Source organism: Canis lupus, chromosome 21, assembly GCF_048164855.1.
Source record: "Canis lupus baileyi chromosome 21, mCanLup2.hap1, whole genome shotgun sequence".
Classification (NCBI taxonomy): Eukaryota; Metazoa; Chordata; class Mammalia; order Carnivora; family Canidae; genus Canis; species Canis lupus.
The window spans coordinates 45,334,547-45,349,006 of NC_132858.1; the positions used below are offsets into that span (position 1 = coordinate 45,334,547).

Here is a 14,460-nt window from a genome sequence, read left to right on the forward strand (position 1 = left end):
CATGCCAAACTTCAGAGTCCTAGACCTTTGACTTCTTTCTGGCTGTGCTCCAAGACTTAAAGAAGCAGCTTTAAGGTGCCCTAAATTGAGAAGAACAAGATGAACAGTATGGTTTATGTACCTGTCAAGATCCTGTACTTTGTCCTCTATCTGGGCCTTTATAGATTTATGTCTGGATCACTATGGCATCCACTCCTTGCTCTGGCAAATCTCAATAATGCAAGAGCCATCGTGGCCTCAAACTCTCTCAGAGGCTGGCATGAGCTGTCCTCTAATTCTGGGAAATGCTTTTGGGGAAGTAAGCAAAAGTAGATGAGAGGGGATATTCACAGCCTTCTGTCCATTTGAGTGAACTGCAGATTTAAAAAGTCGGAGAATAACACACAGTAGAGAGAGTACAAATCTCACACATGAGCAAGTTTATCCCTAGTTGTGACAGAGCTGACTGAGAATGAGAACACAATGTAGAAAAGAAAGTTCTGGAGCCTGGACAGGAAACAGAGGTAACTGAGAAGGGCCCCCAGGGTGCAGATTTAGTAAGTAGCAGCCAGGCTATTTTCAATCGTGCATCCACCTGCCAGGTACCATGCTCCCACAGTCGGCTCTCCTCCATCCTTCCCCATCTTTAAAGTTGAGGACATCTGAGTCCTCTGACTTAAAAAAAATAATTCTTGCTGGAAAAAAAATAGCTTGAGGAATATCGATCAAGGAAAGATGAATGGATTGTGGGCCCTGGCATCCAACACTCTCCTCTTCTCCAGGTGCCTACTCTCTCCTCCTGGGTTGGCCACCATGTCTCAGAGCTACCTTTCTAGGAACCCTGATACTTCCAGTTCCCAACCCAGAATACAGCATTTACATCAAAATGTGATGTAAAGTGACAGAGAAGCATACTAAAGCCTTCAAGTTATCTCAACACTCTGAGAGAGACCACATTTTCCTTCTTCAGTGGCCCCTATCAAGAGCATGCCAATATTGCACATGGTAATACGAAGACCCTCCACCCTCATTACACCTTTGGTATTAATCTGCATCTTCCTTGGCTAGAGAAGATAGTCCTCCATTTACCACTGTCCAGATGTTTGAGAGAAAGCATGTGTGCTGAACTGGTGGCAATCCACCTGAGGAAGAGCTGCTGCAAGCTCTACACCCAGCCAATTCACCAGGGAGCAATTCTGTTCCACATTCCTTTATACACATTACTCAGACAGTCTTTGTGACTTCAGTTACCCACTGTACCAGCAGAAGATGAATCAGCAATTTGAAAACACTGACCTACAGTATAAATATGAAAGATGTTGGCTTAGGTAGAACAAAAAGTTCATAAAGCTCTATCCAGGATTTTGGGATTTCAAGTGGGACTATAAACTGTCTAAGTCAAGAAGGGGCTGGCTATTAGTGCTGAGGGGTATGAAACAGATGAAAAGGAGTACAGGAGGAAAGAAAGAAAATAGTATTACTTTTCCTCCTCTTGTGAAGACTCCCCACCTTGATAACTCTATAATTCCCTAATTGATTGGCTACCATCTATGGAAATTTACAATGTATCAAGCACAGTTCTATATGCATTATATCTAAAAATGAATTTAATCTTTCCAACAATCTTACAAGTTAGGTTAAAATGATTATCTTCCTTTTACCAATGAGAACAAAGAAAATTGGAGTAATTGACCAAGGACACAGCTGGTATATAACCGAACCAAGATTCACTCCCAGCCCTTCCCCTTGGAGTTTGCCCTACCTAACCCAGAGAGCATGGCTTGAAAATTAAATAAGGGACATATAAAACTTTTCTTCAATTTCTAGCAACAAGGGCTTAAGAATGTTAGCTATTGGAATTATTGACCTCCTAACACATGATAGTGAACAATTGTGATGTACCTGACAATAGGGGCTTGTGGATGGCTCCTGAGGCACACAACTGTCTTGAGATTCTAGGATTTTACAGCTACTCCCTAGAGGTAATCTTCCCTTTGTTTGATGAAGACACACATACAGGAATAATCACAGCAATACAGAGTCTCTCCAACAGAGAACTGAAGAGTGAATAACATGTAGATGGGCTGTTGGTCTCCCTTGAGGAAGATAAAGACAACCGTGGCCTCTCTGTAGGCCAGGGGCTCCCTATCTGGGTCCACAGAGATAGATTCCATGCTTTCCATGGATGACTTGAAATTATATGACTGATACAGCATGAATGTGTCTTTTATCCAACAGGTTTCAAGGCTTCTATCAGATGAATAATCACTGCTCTGATAGCATGGGCTTAGTGGAAGGAAAATAAAGACAGAAGTCAAACAAAACAGACTCCACTCAATCACCTATGAGACCTGGATGACCTCTGCAAAACTTTTAACTTCATTAAGCCTCAGTTTCCCAACATTAGAATTTTCCAGAATTGGTATTAGAAAATACCAATTCTGAAAAAAAAAAAAAAAAGAAAATACCAATTCTGGAAAGATTAAATGAGAACATGAGCAAAAGAACCTAATTAGATGCCTGACTCAAAAAAGTACATTTTAGTAAGGGCTAATTATTTTTCTTTTCTTTGATTTAATAGCTTCATCTTAAACTGCAATGTGAAGGGCCTGATAGGGAGCATGGATTTCATGCACTCTAACTTGCTCATCCAACAGATGAGAGTCTGAGGAAAGTGTATTGTCAGGTCACATATTTAGTCTTCTGCAATACAGAGGGATCTTTCACAGTTAATGGGACACAATGAAGACTATGAAACCATCTTCATTGACAGCATGGTTTGCTGGCATTTCTCTTTCTGCAGCTCAGTAAATGCTTCTTGGGCAATTCTCTGACTCCAAGAAACACACATGTGTCAGCAACTGCCAAGGCAACCAACAGTACCCTAGAGTAGCTGTCTAGGTTCCTAGAAACTGTCTTTATTACCAACTCCTCCATATTACTGAAGCATCTGAGAAGAGTTTTAGAGTGGCAGGAAATGGAAATGTTCCATGTGACTCTCTTTCAAACCAGAAGACTAAATGCCACCATCAGATCTGCTAATACATCTCCGAATCAGGAAAATCTGTGCCTGGGGACTGAGGGTGAAATCTGGGCTAACACCAACAGCAGCCTGCTTTATCCCTGTTTAGGTTTTATTTTCAAGACTAAAATTTATTAAAAGCGTAGCAGTTTTTCTTGCAAAGAATAGTGTGAGACCTGAATCCCCACACTGAAGTTCCCATTGCAGTCCTGCCTGGGGTCACTGATTGACATCAGGGAGGTCACTGATCCTCTTAAGAAACTCACTTCCTTTTTTATTAAATGATGCCTTTAGGTAACTTGCCTCTGCCTGACATGCAAACACATGTGAATGAAGAAAAAGAGAAAGGTTATAAGGTAGAGAACTTCTCAAACCATGCTATGCATAAACTCAGACTGGAGTACCACCAAAATACCACAGGTTTTTAAGTGGTCCCCAAGCCATATAGTATACCTCAGATGCCAGGCTCAAAAATCATCAAGGATTTGGGATCTATCCAACCAGATGTGCAACCAACAGATGACTTCATTGGTAGTTTTTTATCTTTAATGTTTATTGCCTCCAAAGTAACAATAATTTGATTGATTTTAAAAACTCAAACTTTATACAAATTGCAGATTCGAATGGAAGTAAAAAAGAAAAAAAAAAGGAGACTGCTAATAGACTGAAAACCAAATGTCCTTTTGCTGGAAATGAGTCCTGACATAGGGCTGGACATGGTATTTTCAGTTCAGTGTGTTCATGTGGTTGTTTTTTAATGATCTGTGCTCAGGAAGGAACTCTGAGTGCCTTCATAACCTTTCTTTAAAGAGCACTGGAACAGAGGGGCAACGTAAGGTACTGGGGGCACTTGGGTGAGAAAGAGATTGCTCCTCCTGGCTGCCTGCAGGTTGCCTGTGTCAAAGCACGGCCCCCTGCTCCCAGCCACTCAGAGCTGAAAATACTTCTCAACACAGAACATGCAATCACCACAAGCAAAGAGATTATAAACAAACAAAGAATAAAAGTAAATTGTGTAGCACTAATAATTTTTGCACACATTTCTGTATTTTCATTTGATGCATTGATTTTCAGTTTTGTGTAGCCATTTTTAAAGTCTGATCAGCAAGAAGGAAATTTACTAAAAAAGAGAAAGTATTAAGTGCAGTTTTGTAGAAGGCCTGCTCTTCAGGTTTAATTTGAGGCTTCCTGAGCTGGAATCATCCTGTTCCTATGGTTAACATGGCTATTTTATAATGTGGAATATAAACTTTGTATTTTTTAAAATGAAATCAAGACTGTGCTAATGGGGGCACCTGGGTGGCTCAGTCAAATAAGGGTCTGCCTTGGGCTCAGGTCATGATCCCAGGATTCTGGAATCAAGTACTGCATCAGGCTTACTGCTCAGTGGGGAGCCTGCTTCTTTCTCCCTCTGCCCTTTCCCCTTGCTCATGATCTCACTCTCTCTCTTATACTATCTCTCAAATAAATAAATTCTTTAAAAGAAAAAAAAATCATACTAACGGTCTGCTTAGTGCTGCTTTGGGTTATATCACTGGACTCTTACCTGCCATTTAGGAATATTTTAGTCTATTTCAGTCTGGTGAGTGAGAATTATGACATGATAGGATGGATGGGAAGAACACAACTGTCTTCTGGAGAGCATGATATTCATATAATACTTGCTTCTAGAAGAGCCTTTCACTAGCTGTTCACATCATCTGTAAATATAATACCCACCCTACTTCCATCCACGGTTTGGCTTTCTTCAGTTTTAGTTACCTATAGTCACCCATAGTCTAGAAACATATGATCCTCCTCTGACATACTGTCAGAAGGTCAATAGTAGCCTCACGCTATGTCACAATGCCTACGTCATTCCCCTCACTTCATCTCATCCCATAGGCATTCTATCATCCACATCATGACAAGAAGAAGGGTAAGTACAGTACAACACTCTGTGAGAGAAAGTCCACATTCATCTAAGTTTTATTATAGTATGGTATTATAATTGTTCTATTTCATTATGTTATCACTGTTAATCTTACTGTGACTAATTTATAAATTGAACTTTATCAAAAGTATGTATACCTAGGTAAGAACATAGTATATATGGAGTATGGAGTTTGGTACTGTCCATGGTTTCAGGCATCCCCTGGGGTTGGGGGCAGAGCTGGGGGGCGGGGAACTACTGGTCTTGCAGACACTTAGTGATGCATACTCTGCATTTATCCCTCCAGATCCATACTCTGCCCTTGTCACCCTGCTCAGTGCTCTAGGAACTGGATCACCAGGGGTTGCAACCTGACCTGGCCCACTGGCTTCTTCTGGAGCCAATCCATGGTAAGCACCAGCAGGAGATGGAAGCGCAGGAAAAGGGACAGGTCAGGGCACCAGGTCCCTGACTCATGCTCTCCCACCCACTTGTGCAGTCACCTCAATCCTCTCTTGGTCTCTCCAATAATCATATCTCCTCTTTCTGAGTTTTCATAGTGGCTCCCTCCTCTTCCTCTTCAGGCCAAGAAGTAGAAAGTCATCAGCACCAACACAGCCCCAGTGGCCTTCTATCCCCTCATCCTTCACCTTGTTTCCCTTAACCCTCCCCACAGGGCATCCTGGAACAGAATTCAGATCTCAAAATTTCTAGATCAAAATCTTCCAATATGTTGAAACCTCTCAACTGGGAGAAATAATGAATTTAACAAGCCAACACTCTTCTAAAAAAGTAGCACTGTGTGTCACCCTGTAGGAATGATCTAAAAACAAACCAGTACGATTTGTACGATTCATCCTACCAGAAACAATGTGCACAATAAGCAAGTCTAAGTATACTAAGCCTATAACAATGGGGTTTTGCCAATGACAACACTTTTCAGGAACATAAGCCCTATAGTTGCCAAAGGACAATTATCGTTAAAAAGTGTTTAGTAGGATGTTTTCAGCCTTCAATGGAAGGCATCTCAAAAGGCAGAAGTTGGTTTTCCTTTTAAAAGGTTATAGGACTTTTAAGCCAGGAGTTGTCACATTATTTCATCAGTGTTGTTAAGATGCTGATTTTTCCTCCATGGATAATTCAAGGTAATCACAACCAAATCCTCACAGGCTTTTTGAAGAAACTAACAAATTCTCAAATTTATCTGGAAATGTAAAAGGCAAAAAATAACCAAAACAATTTTGAGAAACAGAGAATAAATTAAAAAAAAAAAAGATGCTATATCCCACACCAAAGCTCTTTAGAGACATGAAGTCAAACTTTCAGCATAGAAAACTAAAACAGGATGGCTGACTTCTAGCCTATTGAAGTGGTAGTTTCCTTCAAAATCCTTGAAAACAATGCCTGCAAACAACTAGCTTCCTGTAAGCCCTATTCCACATCCACGGAGAAATCAAATCCCACGGAGGGTCCCTGGTGTAGAGCACAAAAGCTACAAGATAGAAGCCAACACAGAAAAAAGGAAGGACTCTGTTTCTAGGATACAACCACTCCCCCATAGACTGTACACTCGTGAGAAAATTCAGAGTCACCAGATACATTGGTTCCATCCTTTATGATATGCAATATTACAGAAGTATTTCTCTGCTTTCTATTTTAAAAGATTCAGATATGGCTTTGCTTTCCAAAATGCTGGTTCTTTTCCTCTGCTGTTGTGTACCTGTTAAAGCCATAATATATCATACCTGATATTCTATTAGTCAGAAAATTGAAAGAATACTGTAGTCTGATCAATATCAATGCCTGGTTAATCAAAAGAAGGAAGCCATAAAAACACGCTCCAATCTTATTGCATTGCTTTCAAGAATGAGTCATCTGGAGCAACAGGTATACGTGATTCCTTATTTGATGGAGTCCTTTCATCCTACTTATATTTCCTTCTCCCACAATTTGCCACTCTAAGTGGGGCTGGCTTCACACCAGCAGCCCAATCTCACCCAGCAGTTAGCTACGATTCAGAATCGAGGCTTATCCCAGACCCACCGAATTGAAATCAGCAGTGTAACAACATCCCCAGACAATCCATTTGCACATTCAAGGAGGATTGCTCTAAAAATTACAGACTTGGTGCCACATTTCCTATGGGTAAATGAGAGAACCAAAGTCATTATTCTGTGCATTTGTTGTTGATGCAGAAGAAGAAACCAAGATCACCAGACTGAAGCTGTTGTGGTCTCAGGATATACAGTGACGGCTGGTTATTGAAATGAACATGTGATCTCCGCTTAGCCCCCATTCTCTTAAAGGAGATGACTGAAAATATTCCAAACCGTTAAAAGTTCTGGATGGTTGACTGGGTTTTGGTTGGTTCCAGTTTAGTCTACATTTTCATGAAGTCATCACAATTAGATTCTCATAAGATGATTCTGCAAACCACTCCACAGGAAGTACAATCATCCCCATTAGTCACATTTTTGTCCACAATACGTGAATTAAACTCGAGTCTCCGGATCAGTTACATTCAACAACTTCATATAAATGACACAGAAACATCCATAAAGTTTTCCTGCCCATCCCCCAAAATGGTAAGTAATCACTGGCTCACTCAAAACCCCTGATGGACGCTCCTGCCCTTTCATGCAGAAACAACAACTGAAACCAGATGAGCAGCATCTGGTTTTGGATTTCAGAACCAAAGCTACAAGCAACTCGGGACTGCAGACAGGAGATTTTAACACACAGACAATCACAGCTGTGAGTAAGAGCAAATCTATTTCTATGTCAAATGTCCTATGATGATTTTTCACCTAAAATAAGAAATAGGCTTTAACTCAGTGGTTTGCCTGCCATAATACCATTAACACTGAACTGATCTTTGCTTCTTCCTCCAAAACCTAATGAGCAATCAGAACCCAATGCCTGCGTGGCACCTGGCTATGAACCAGACACCAGGGTTGGCCTTGTGAGGGTCATCTACACATATTGGCAATACTCGCTGCCTCTTCTGAACATAACTGTGGCAGATGGGGGTCTTCTCTCCCCTTCATTGCTTCTTTCCTTTTTCTTTTCCCTCCTTACCTCTCACTGGGAGTTTCATAACAGACTTCGTCAGCATGAAGTATACTTAAATTAGGCTGCGAAAAGTAGCCAGCAAAAGGAAGCTTCATTTTGTAAGAAGTGTCTCTCCAAAGACTGTGAAGGACTTAATTTTCTTCAAAAGATGCCAGGACCTCAAGAATTCGAATTCCCACTCCTCCCAGTGAACCCAGGACCCTGGGGGAAGAGCCATAGGGATGATGAGGGACGAAAAGAAGAGAGAGATGGAGAGAGCGATGCACAGCTCAGCTACATATACTAGGTAGGCTGCTTATGAAATGTTAAGCTACAAACTTGGAAAATGAGAAAAGTATAAAGAAATGTCTGTACAATACTCAGGTCTCCAAGTAGATGCATGAGCAACTAAAATGAGCTTTCTCCGTAAATACGGACTGTACAGATGCACTCTCCTGGGTATTGAGGGTCAAATAAAAGGGTTATGTAACTCGTTGGAAAGATAAAAGATACACTTCAATGTAAATTTAAGTAACAGCTCACTCTTAAAATGATCCAGGAAACCAGATGACTTTATATGGCCTTATATGCCAAGTACATTTTGAATCTCCAAGAGGGAGATGTAGAATGTAGGGCTGTCCAAATTTTTTTCGGCCAAAGAAACTTTTTGTCAAAGGAGCAGCTCACAAGACTGATGCTCTACCAAACACAGCTGGTCAAACTTTGAGTCGCACTATAGAGTTCTAGACCTAGGGATCTTTGGAACCTCTAAAACAGCTCCTCAACCCGGCTGGCATCAGGATCATCTGGGAGGCTATTTTGATTTAATACCAAATTTACACAGCACCCAAGAGTGAACCATCTCTCCAAAACATGCACAAATCATTACATGTCCTGGTTCAGCCAGGTATAAGCACGACAAACCTAGATAGATCACGGAGATACCATATGTCTCCCTTCCCCGACTGCTGCCCATAGTCAGGATCCTGAAGATCATTTGTTCTCCTGAAGAATCCCTACGTTGTAACCCCTGTCAGGTGTAGCGTAGGTTACTGGGATACACACATCAGTTTCATTAATTGCCCTGTATGAATAATTCAATATAAACCAGGTTCAAATAATGGGGAGGGGAAGGCAAGGAAAAGCTTTGGTTCATGCCTCAACTCCACCGCTCTCATGCCATTTAGAGGACTACTGATGAAATAAAACCATCTGTGTAACACATTCACATCGAGACCCTCCAGAGACCTAGCCATCCAGCAGCCTCAAACCCATTCTCTAGAGTTCCCTGCGCCTGCTGGGACTGACCCAATGGTCTGAATCACCCAAGCTCCAATCACCCAAGCTCCCATGCCTCTAACTTCCACAGCCAATGGAAGGCAGAAGCAGGTGAGGAAAAAAAAAGGTCGGACCCCCCTCTGTGTCAGCTTTGAGTTGTGTTCGCAGCAGGGCTCATGTCCCTTCATCCCTGCAACTCCTGTCCAGAGACCTTACCTTTATGACTCCAGCTCTCACTGGGTCTGGTTGCCCCCTTTTCTCCTCTGCCCCTTTAAACTAGCAGTGGTTACAGCTTCTTGCCGTAGTGATTCCCTAACATTTCCTGAGCTTCTGCAAAGGTCCATTCAGAAAACCCTCTTGAACCACCTTAGCTGAATTCTCCTTCCTGCCAGGTCCTCACTGATGGCATGAGCCCATCTCCGGCCCTGGTGATCTAACTATTCTGCTCTACCCATCCTGAACCCATGGAGAGGGAGTAATATTTGCAGCTTTAAAGCACATGTGCACATATACGTAGTCACAGAACAAAACTGGGCTCTTGGAATAGGTTGCTGAGGGTCCAAATGATGCCATTTTAATCCACACCAAGTAGTGTGCATTTAGATATATACTAAATGGAGTCAAAGTTCTAAAGCCCTGATTGTGAAGCAAGCCTGTGTCCTGGGAAGGGTAATAAATATTGACCCAGAGGAAGGCCCTTAAAAATTGTCACCACGAGTTTTTGCTAGGGTTGATGGGGTCTTGAGTGCTGCCAGAATTTGTTCTATAAAATAAAATTCCAAAACTCAAATTGATAGAAAATAGAACCTGATGGTTTTCAAAGGCAAAGCTCTTTGGAAGGACCAGAACTACATGCATGGATTCTCCTCCTCCAGCTATCCAGGAGAGAAAAGGGTTTTTGCTTTTGCTACAGAAGAGGTGACTGGTCACCAGTTGTCAAGAGTACTGAGCTTAGTGAAGTCACAGCCAAAGAGCATCACTGGATTCTGCTTCCAAAAGCAGTATTTCTCCTAACGTGCTGGAGGTGGTGGACCTTTCTGCTACATCACCCCTATTACCCATACTCCTCCCTGTCACCCACCCAGCCAGAAGTGGCTTCCTGAAACCAGGAAGGTGCCAAGAACTACATTCTAGACATTTAAATTTTTTTAAAGATTTTTATTTACTTATTCATAAGAGACATAGAGAGAGAGGCAGAGACACGGGCAGAGGGAGAAGCAGGCTCTTGCGCAGAGCCCAATATGGGACTTGATCCCAAGACCCTAGGACCATGACCTGAGCCAAAGGCAGACCTTCAACCACTGAGCCACCCAGACGCCCCTACATTATAGACATTTTCATGAATATGGGAGGGAGGAAGGAAGGGAGGAAGACTGAATATAATTTTCTACCATAATCACAATATCACATATACTTAATAATAAATATATATTAAGAATCTTCAAAAACAGAGGGAAATATTCACAATATTTTACTGTGTAAAAAAAGACAGCATGAAAATTATGATCCGATACGTGTATACACACACATATTCATACATAAAGGCTTTGCAGCAAATATATTAGCACTGATTAAATGTTAGAGAGAGAATTATGGGCTTTTTTACTTCTATCTTCATAATTTTTATAGTTTTCCACATTTTCTAAAATGCACGTATGTTTTGGAAGTTAGACGAAGGTTACTGAACAAAACTTAACCTGGAGAGAACATTCTAACCTTGAAGAAAACACTAGATCAAATTCTTGCCCTCTTTCAGTTATCCTGAAGGAAGATACTGCCAGAAGCACTTACGGAGGCATCATGGAACTTTTACTTTTGCTATCATTAGACACCAGCTGTATGCCGGACATAAGAGAAACAAAGATGGGTCCCAGCCTGCAGAAACTCACAGCTTAGACAGCATTCAGAAACATGACAATTGGGAAACCCAGCCATGTGTGATGGGCTCACACACCAGGTATTAAGGAAGACCTGGGAGGACACCTCCCTCTGCGTGGGTCAGCAGTCCGGGGAAGTCTCTTTCAGAGGGAGAATGAGCCCAGATCTTCATCTTAAAGGACAAATGGGAGCTTGTCTCATCCAAGAAGAACACATGTCACCCTCCTCTACTTTTACCCCTTCCCTCTCTGCACTCTGCTCTGCTTTGACTCTCTTTATGGTAAATTTCATTATTTTACTATTTATAAAGTACTTCCTGGTTATCTGATTCCCCTATCCCATCAAATTCCGTAAGAAAAAAGTTTGTCTTCTCCATCTTCAGCAACTAGAACAGGGTCTAGCGCATAACAGGCATGCAAACATTTCTTGAATAAATGAATGAAAGACAGAGAGGCAAGAAACAAAAGTGTGAAGTGCTAGGGTGCCTGGGTGGCTCGGCGATTTAGCGGTTTAGCCTTCAGTCCAGACAGGGTGTGATCCCGGGGTCCTGGGATTGAGTCCACATCAGGCTCCCTGCATGGAGCCTGCTTCTGCCTCTGCCTTGTCTCTGCCTCTCTCTGTGTGTCCCTCAGGAATAATAAATAAAACCTTTAAAAAAAAGTGTGAATGCTGAATAATAACATTCTAGAGTTCACAGCTGCTGGAGTGTGAGGCACACCATGACCTAGGATAAGGCTTCAAGGAGGCATGGACCAGACAACAGAGGGTCCGAGCACCTTTATCCCGAGAAAGACAGGGGCCCTTGGAGGAGTTGTGGGGCAAGGTAACCCCATGGTCTAGGACCACAGTGCATAGGCAGCTTGAGGGTTGGACAATAAGGCAACATCAGACAACTGAGAGGGCAGGGAGAAAAAGGTGGCTGCAACAAAGATGTGGTACCAGGTACGTCCATTCATTCATTCCACAGTTACTGAATGTCGCGCTCCGGCATATGGCAGTCACAGCCACAGTACCATTAGTATAGCTTTCAGTGTGGCAGGTCCTGCAACCAGGCACTGCTCCAATCCCTGGGGATACAGCAGAAACCCAGACTCTACAATTCAAGTTTTACTTTTAACTAGGGCACCTGGGTTAGCGGCTCAGTCCAATAAGGATCTGACTCCTGATTTCGGTTCAGGTCATGATCTCAGGATTGTGAGATAGAGCGCCGGGTAGGGCTTTAGGCTGGGTGTAGAGTCTGCTTGAGATTCTCCCTCTCCCTCTCACCCCACTGGTGCGCTCTCTCTCTTTCTAAATATATATGTTTCTTAAACCTTTAAAGTTTTACCTTTAATCTACTTAAAACAGGGCTAAATTATTGCTGCCTACCTTTTGGGTAGACAGAGGGAAGTAGACTATAACCTAAGGCCTGTTTCTTTTCACAAAACACTTTCCAACTACCTGCTTCTGAAGAGCCAGAGCCTAGGTGATGTTCCATAAGGCTTCGTACCTCCTCCAATGGATGAAATCTCTCTGAAGTACAAAGCCACAAGATATTTGCTTAGGTTGTTTTCCAGAAGTTAAGAGGCTCACTTCCATTCAATTCAGGCCAGTTGAGACCACTGACCTAGCTACTGGGTCTGCACAAACATCCAACAGATGGTAAGGAACCTGCAGCCTCCACGCCCAGGTCACATCAATGCCACCAACTTTGAGCACGTGACCTATGAAGAAGGATGTTTAATTTGATGACATCAAGGCTCTGATGTCAAGGAACCTGCAGCCTCCACGCCCAGGTCACATCAAAGCCACCATCTTTGAGCACGTGACTTATGAAGAAGCAGGATGATCCACCACTCCCAGCAAGACCAACACTTACCTCACCTTTACCTCACCCTTCCTAGCTTCCAGTCATATTCCCCCCCACCTCTCCCTAAAAGCCCATAAAGACTCAAGATCTCATTTTCAGAGAAGAATTTTTGAGTTTTCTTGTCTTCTCATTCAGCTGTCTTGCAAATTAAACTTCATTCTCTGCCGCACATCTGGTCTCAGTGTTTGGCTCTGCTGTGCATGGGGCATAGGGGCTCTCCTTTCCTTACACAGCCATGGACAAGATGGACAAAGGGCCTTCCTTTGGAGGATTTATTCTACCGTGAATCAGTAAAAAAAAACAGTAAAAAACAAAAATAGTTTCAGATGGCATTCAGTGCTATGAAGAAAAATAAAGGAAAGGAGAAAAGAGAAAGATTCCTGAAAACACTGAAGAGGTAAAAACTGCAAGATAAGGAAACTATCCAGCTGCCTAGGAAACTCTCAGAATGCTCAGCACTGATTTAATTGCTGAAGCAAATGGTGGACTTTCCTGGAACCTTTCTAAGTGCATATCCTAAAGAAAGGCCATCTGAACAAGAGCCAGTCCAGAGAAAGGATTCCACAGCAGGCAACTCAAGAGCCAGGAGCAGCCAGCTGTGGGCACTGATGGTTTGGGGTGGCCATTTGACACCAAGGGGCACTGCACCACCCAAACATGATAAATGCAGGCAGGGACCCACATGATCAAAAACTGCTGATGGAGACTCCAAAGTTAGACACCCACCTTTGGCAATTCTGTCCTGCAAGGAGGGACCTAGTTTTAAATTTGCATCTTGGGGGCACCTTGGATGGCTGAAGTGTCTGCCTTCAGCCCAGGCCATGATCCCAGGGCCCTAGGATCTCGCATCTTGGGAGCACCTTGGACGGCTGAAGTGTCTGCCTTCAGCCCAGGCCATGATCCCAGAGCCCCTAGGATCAAGCTCTGCATCCTTCACTCAGCAGGGAGCCTCTTTCTCCTTCTCCCTCTGCCCCTCCCCCTGCTCATGCGCGCACTCTCTCTCTCTCTCTGTCTCAGATAAATAAATAAAAATCTTTTTTAAAAAAATAAATAAATTTGCATCTTGGCTTGCTTAGAGAACAGAACATTTTTTCTGGATCTAAAAACGGGGTCTCCCTCACCCAAATTTAATTCATGTTATTTTTACTCTTTGGGGAAGTAGGGGAAAAAAATAAACCTGCTATGAAGGAGGGAAGAGGACGGTTAGTCAAAATCTGATTGAGAAAGAAAGTATTTCATTTCAAAGGGATGTCTGTAGCTTAAGAGATAGGCAACAACATGTTATACAATAATTCTCACATCTTAAAAAAAAGTTCCCTTAAAAAGACATCGGTGAGTGATGGGTGTTAGTCCTGTGACGCTCACAAGCACTCCGGGCCCCAGTGACCTGAATAGCCTCCCCGGCTCATCCCAGGGGGTAGAGATGGAGGGAAGTAACAATGAACATTGTTTTTGTAATTGGTAGCTAGGTGACAAACAGGCCTGGGACCC

At 42.6% G+C, this 14,460-nt stretch overlaps 1 protein-coding gene and 1 long non-coding RNA gene across 6 annotated transcripts in view; one reads left to right on the forward strand and one right to left on the reverse strand.

Moving 5' to 3' along the window:
• Positions 1-14,460, reverse strand: part of AMPH (amphiphysin) — a 210,789-nt gene that overhangs the window by 124,343 nt on the left and 71,986 nt on the right. The gene's annotated exons all lie outside the window — the stretch shown is intronic.
• Positions 4,868-11,648, forward strand: LOC140613529 (uncharacterized). Of its 2 annotated transcripts, none has more exons than XR_012014523.1 (3): positions 4,868-4,919; positions 5,221-5,323; positions 10,999-11,648. It is a non-coding gene; the product is annotated as an uncharacterized lncRNA (long non-coding RNA). The 2 variants fall into 2 exon arrangements; XR_012014522.1 differs by lacking the exon at positions 10,999-11,648 and adding an exon at positions 7,557-8,310.